This window comes from Arvicanthis niloticus, chromosome 22 (assembly GCF_011762505.2).
Source record: "Arvicanthis niloticus isolate mArvNil1 chromosome 22, mArvNil1.pat.X, whole genome shotgun sequence".
Taxonomy (NCBI): Eukaryota; Metazoa; Chordata; class Mammalia; order Rodentia; family Muridae; genus Arvicanthis; species Arvicanthis niloticus.
In genome coordinates this window covers 19,024,536-19,031,590 of record NC_133429.1, presented here as the reverse complement: position 1 = coordinate 19,031,590, position 7,055 = coordinate 19,024,536, and positions in this window count along the sequence as shown.

The following is a 7,055-nucleotide window of genomic DNA, read 5'->3' as shown; positions in this document are numbered from 1 at the left end:
CTTGCCTAGCAGGTGCAGGCCCTCCGTTCTGTTCCATCTCTAACATTACAAGCGGACAAACACATAGAAGCTATGTCAGCGGTGATTGGTGGAAATTGCAGCGATGGCTTCAGGCCATGACTTCCATCTTGGTTAAGCTTGCCAAGGTGGTGTAGGATTAACACAATGGTGCCTAGGTGCGTAATGAAAGCTGATGCTTTTATTGTGGTCCCCTCAGCTGTGTGCTCTGACCCCTTAGGCAAAATGCTTCCAAAGGCCCATGCATCCCATACTCTCTCTCTCTCTCTCTCTCTCTCTCTCTCTCTCTCTCTCTCTCTCTCACACACACACACACACACACACACACACACATACACATAGGCACACACTCACACTCATACAATGCGCACACAAAGAAAGCCACGAAGAAAGCATACCTTTTCAAGGTGTTTTGTTTCTCCTTCAATTTTATTTTTATTATTTTTTAATAATACGTATGTGCGGGTCTGTGTGTATATGTGTGTATATGTATGGGTGGCTGTAGAAGCCAGAAGAGGGCCTCAGATCTCCTGGAGCTGGGGTTACAGGCAATTGTGAGCTGTCCCCTGTGAGTACTGGAAACCAAACTCCGAGAGTCTGCAAGAATGGTATGTGCATTTAGCCTCTGAGCCATCTCTCCAGCCCTATCTTTTCTTACAAAAGAAAAGCTTTATTTAAAAAAAAAAAAACACACACACACACACACACATAAGCAACAACAAAAAATTGGTCAGGTAATGTAGCCCAAACAATCCTGTAATCTCAACTCTGGGGCTGATGAAGAAACATAATGGGCTAGGATGGTTGGACTCTCAAAACAAACAAGTCAGGTGCCATGGCTTAGTCCCCCACGCCAGCACTCAGGAGGCAGAGGCAGGCGGATCTCTGAGTTCTAGGCCAGCCAAGGCTACATAGTCAAGGCCAGCCTGACTACAAACAGATCCACAGAAGCCCACCTAAAAGAATGTGCTCTCACACGCTCACAACCGCACACCCTAGTCTTGTCTGTCAGCACCTACCCTTCTTTCAAGAAAGAATCTTGCTTGCCTCCTCTAAGAGGAGACATAAGCTCTACCCATGAGCAAGAAGGAGAGAGGCAAGTGGGTAGACTTCAGGGCTGACAGGCACTTCTCAACTGTTCGGAACACACTGGCTCCTGCTACTTAGCTATCTGGGGCTCATTCAGCTTATAAGAAAGAAGTTGTTGTGTCTCTAATTTTAAACTAGACTAAAAGCCATAGGAAATACATAATTTGTTCAACCCAACAAAGGCCGTTTGCCACATAGTAATCCTTTGACAAATGTCAGCTCTGAATTCTCTGTTTTATGGGCAATTTAAGGGATAATTTTCTTTTCCAAAATCGTGTTGTGCTCTTTAGAAAGGGTTGACGTGCCAGGGGACCTCACAGTTTAGAGTTTGAAATTAATTTGAATCTGCCAGTCTTGTTTGCGGGCGTGAGCGCATGTGTACCATAGGGCGCACACGGAGGTCAAAAGGCAACTTCAGAAATTGTTCTCTGCTTCCACCTTATGGGCTCCAGGGTTAGAAGACCAGTCACTAGGCTTGAGTGGCAAACGATTTTATCTGCTGAGCCATTATGCCTGCCCTGATAGCTTTTACAGCAGCTGCAGGAGCTCATGGAAGATGCTGTTTAGATGCTGTATGAAGATATTGCTTGATCTTCTAGGTCCTCACTGTGCTCAGAGCATGTCTCCCCAAATTCATATACTGGAATTTAATTGCTTGTCTGACCGTATCAGGAGACGGGGCCCACCGGCAGGTATCGAGTCAGCCATGAGGGTGGGGCTCTCAGATGAGAGATGAAGGGACCTCATTCTCATGTTCCTTTTTGTACCCCTGGTCCTTCTGCCACGTGATGAGTAACGACTCAGCTGGAAAACGAAGAGCGGGTCGTCATCTTGACTCCCCAGCCTCTGGAACTTTGAAAACTAACTTTTTATTACAGATTGTTCTGTCTCAGGTATTTTGTTATAACAGCACAAATAAACCAAGTCAATATTCTCAGATGACATTCTTGCCAAACTGCTCTGAAGAAGCAGACCAAGGGCGGAGGCTGCAGACACTGCAGGCAGTAGCTGAAAGGGGTTTGGACCCCATCCCAAGACTTACAGCCCTCCCTTCCCAGCCTTCTGCCCAGCGCTGACAGGCTGGGAGTGAAGGACCATAGTGAAGGGTACAGCGTCTTCTACTTTTTAGGCAAAGTTACTGCCAATTCCTTACCAAATACAAGACCCCAAAACGAGACCCAAGAAGAGTTTGCTGGTGGCTAAGCCTTGGCTTGGCTGTTGAATGTCCTGGCCAACCGCTTTCTGGGTTGCTTTTGGAACAAGCAGGTTGGAGCCCAGCCCTTCACTATCCCCTGAGGTCATCTTTTTTAAAAACTCCCAGCTGCAAGTGAAGGCTCTGTTTTCCCCCTCCCCCACCTCCGAGATCTTCAGACCTCTTCATCATTGATGTCTCTGCTCCTGCTGGTAATTTCCCAGGCTGAATCATTCTCCGATTATCTGACCATCTCCTGGGGGAAGACAAATAGTTTCAAACATTCTCAGTGACTCATGTATCCTCACTAATTCTTCTGTTTATTTTGTTGTTGATGTTACACACACACACACACACACACACACACACACACACACCACACGCCCCACTAAGAAAGTCATAGACTACCAAATCTTTCCTACACATGCCCTTACTTGAATTTTAGTTTCTTTTGATGCAATAGAAACGAGGGTCTCGATCCCCCCTCTCCCCCCCCCCCAGCTTGAGACTTTTCCTGATGAGAGAGGAGCAGTATGACAATTTTATTGAAAGAAACATTCAAGCTGCTTGGTATGCTGGGCCACTCGCTTTGCTTCCATTGGTGACTCCAGCATCTGAAACCCTGCAATAATGGGAGTAACAGAGGCAGAGGCACAACCCTTCCTTCTGACTTAAAGCAGTTCCAAAACTAGTGTCCCTGTGATGATGTTAGCTGGTGGGAGCTGGGTGGACCACTGAGAATAATAAGTACCTGGCTTTTAGCATCTGCCAGAGGCTCATCTCTTGTCAGCTTGAGATCATCCCTGAGGTCTGCTGCCTTTTTGTATTCTGTGGCAGCCATTTGGGTTAGCAGGGGCTAACTTGGGAAGTTCTTAAGGCAGTATTTTGGTCTCTGCTCTAGGTTGGTATGAGTACCCCAGGCTGCCAACTTCACAGCATGCCAGATCCTCCACCCTCAGTCCAGCACACTTACCCAACCCTATCTGGTTGGCTTTCTCCCCACCCCACTGCACCCTCCTAATACACTCTACCGTCCAGGAATACATCATAATCACACAGTTGCCGAGCAAGCCAGGATGCTTTCACGTCAGAGATTCTGAACACACTGTTCCCTCCCGGCCTGTTCTTCTATCTCCTCTCCCCGGAGAACTCCTACTTATCCTTCATAGCCCGACTCAAGCATTCCCCCTCCCCCAGTATCCAAATAGCCTCAGAACTTCTGACCCGCCCTGTACCTAATGTACAATTCTGTTACACAACTCTCTTGCCCTCGCGTCAGTGGAGTGCTCTCCATTCGTAAGAATTTATTTTGCAATATTTATATATTTTCCACGATATGGCGTGATGTGGTAATAGAAAACGTAGGAAGCCTATGAAGAAACCAACTCCCGGACTATGTGTAATCTCAGCAGCGTGTTACTGTTGGCATTTTGTTTCTGAGCTGGTGTGAGTGTTGCTACACACCTGAGCTCTCCTAGCTGAATCGGAGTGTCAAGTGCCGGAGTCTGTTCTGAGTAACAGAGTTATTTCTTCTTTAACCAACTCTCCAGACTCGATGCCCACCCCCCACAAGAGCTTGAGAACTTAAAGAAGAAACAGTTGTTTCTTTTTTTTTTAACTCTCCATTGATATTCTTCTGTATTTTAAAACATCAGCTGTATATATGTACATGGTATACAACTTAAATACCATACAACCAACCATGTAATTTATATAATAAATTTGGTGATTTCTACAATAGAGTTGTTTAATCTCACAATTAATTTGTAAACATTTATCCTTCGTAACCTTTGGCAAGTTCTTTCCTATCTACTCTAACCCTAGTTCACCACCTATCTTCTGCCTGTCTAGACTTACTACTCTGAGCACTTCATAGAAATGGAATTATTCAACACCTAGCCCTTTGTGCTCCTCCTGCCTTATCCTGGTGACATATATTAATTATGTGTTGGCTTCATGTTACTTATACTGGTTGAGGACTTTGCGCCTCCATACAACAGTTTTCTTTTATTGGGTATCTGTGTCTTGTTTGGGTCTCAGCAGCTATCCTCCTAGAACGAGTCGGGAGGCAGTCCCTACTTTTATACCTTTTGTGAGTTTCTGAGGGGTGAATATTAATTATTATTATTTTAAACGTCTGTGCAATTCACCAGTAAAACTATTAGGGCCTTTTTTTAAAAAAAAAAAAATCTGTGGGTAATTCTAAAATTATTGATTGTAGATAGAGATTATTGTCATTCGAATATTGTAAGATCAACACATTAAGAAATAAGCCCCAGCAAGAGGACAGTTTGTTACTTATCGTTCCCAAGGGGACCAAACTGTGGGGAAACATCAAAGGCCACACGGGGAAATATCAGGGCAGGCAGGGAGTAAAGGGGTCAAGAGGGAAACACAGGCAAGAAGCAGTCTCTGCAGGATACATATGTGTTACTTTAATCAGTTAACATTGTTCTTCCTCTCCTCCATCTCCCCACCTCTTCTTTAAAATGTTTTTAGTGTGTGTGTGTGTGTGTGTGTGTGTGTGTGTGTGTGTGTGTGTTATGTGTGGGTGCATGCATGGCATAGCACACACTCACAGTTCAGATGATCTCTTAGTCGTCTCCTTTCACCATGTGGGTTCCCGGTATGAAACTCAGGTCCACAGGCTTAGCCGCAAGTGCCTTTGTCTGCTGAGCCATCTTGGCAGGCCTCTTCTCTTTCTCGTGCACAAGTAACTTTAAAATATATCCATGTCTGAGGTAACTCATACAATCCCACAATCCCACTCCAGGGGTTCTCCCTGCTCATTCCCGCCTCTTCCACAAATGCTGTCATGCCTATTGCATTGGTTCTTTCTGTTTCCATGTTTTTGCCTACGAATTCACACACACACACACACACACACACACACACACAGAAAGACGGTGAGAAGGCAGACATGGTTGTGACCTTACATCAGTGAGGATCAATAACTATGGACAAATTTTACCATCCTACTTTGATGAACATGCAGAGTTCCACCCTCAGAATACAAGCTTCTAAGAGGAGTTACCTCATTAAAAGTCTCTTGACACGAAATTGCTTTCTAAGAAGTGGGGCCAGTCTATTTTCCCAGGAGGCATGTATAAGAATTATTACTAACACAGTACGTGGAATATGCTAGTTCTAATTTGCATTTTTATATTACTTTGAGACTAAGCGCTTTTTCTTTTGTTCCTGTACAGAACCCTGACTAATACCACATTTATTAGACAATTGTGTTTTCTTTCTGGATTATGAAATTGTTGGCCTTCTGCTAGCTTTCCAATAAGTTCTACTTTTGTGTTGTCATATTTATTTGCACAAATAATATATTGTGTCTATTTTTCTTTTCAATCGAATAGTTTCAACTGAAAATATTCTTTCATATTTGCTTCATGCATTTAATTTTTAAAAAATATTTTTCTGTCTGCAGACTCCAGAAAAAGTATCAGAGCTCTTAGGACTGGAACTGCAGACAGTTGAAAGCTGCCATGGGTTCTGGGAATTGTACCTAGCAGACAGTGATCTTAACTGCTGAGCCGTCTCTGAAGCCCCTGTGTGTTTAATTTTTTTTTTTTTTCTTTGAGACAGGGTTTCTCTGTATAGCTCTGGCTATCCTGGAACTCACTCTGTAGACAAGGCTGGCCTCGAACTCAGGAATCTGCCTGCCTCTGCCTCCCAAGTGCTGGGATTAAAGGCATGTGCCAACACTGCCTTTAATCTTTATGCACAGATTTTAATATGTTGCAGGAAATACTAAAAAAGGCAAGGCACCATCCTGCACTAATCCCAGCTATTCTCCGCCTGGAGGTCTTGCTGCCTCTTGGCTAGCCCCAGTTGGCAGACTTCCTTCTCCAGTTCGCCTGCCTCAGAGCCACCTGTACCATTTCAGCCATCCACCCTCTGTGGTCGGTGGTCCCAAATCCCAGTAACCTGGTAAAATCAAAACTCTAGAAGCTTATAATTAATCCATCAGATTTATATGTCAATAAATTATCAGTTCACAAGATGCACATACAATAATTTCAGAGCCAATTAATAATGATACAAGCTGCCCACCTAGACAGACAAATTATCCCAGTTATTCTATCCTCTTATGATATTCAAAGCTACCTGTGGCTTTAAATTGCCACTCGGAATCTGGATCGTCCTGTTCTTTCTCCATCTTCCTTTCTTCTCCTCCATCCTTTCTGTCTCTGTCTCTGAAACTCTTAGCTCCACCTCCCTTTTCCTCGTCCAATCATAGGCTTCTGTTGTATTACTATTTTTTTTTAAAGTTTCACATTAATAAAAAAAAAAAAAGCATCTAAAATTCCCCCCCCCTCTCTCTCTTTCTCCTTTTTTTTTTTTTTTCCAAGGTAGGGTTTCACTGTGGAAGGTTATCCTGGAACCCTGTAGACGAAGCTGGACTCAGACTCAATAGAAGAAACCCGCCTGTCTCTGCTTCCTGAGTGCTGGGATTAAGAGCGTGTGCTACCACCTCCACTGCCTGGCTAGGAGATTTATTCTTTTGTTGTCTCCCCCTACTACAAAGCCATGTACTATTTGATCAGTTAAATTCTCAGGTAGCTTAACACAGAAACAACTTTGTAGGATCACTTGAGAGAACAAGGAAGGACCGATCAGGGAGTTTGGCATCATCATTATCAACGAAGCAGGCACCAGTGAGAGGAGCTCTGAGAGAACTGGTTATTCTCACCCCACGATTACGGCCATTCTTTGTGCCTCTGGGCAGAGGATAACCAGTTCGTGA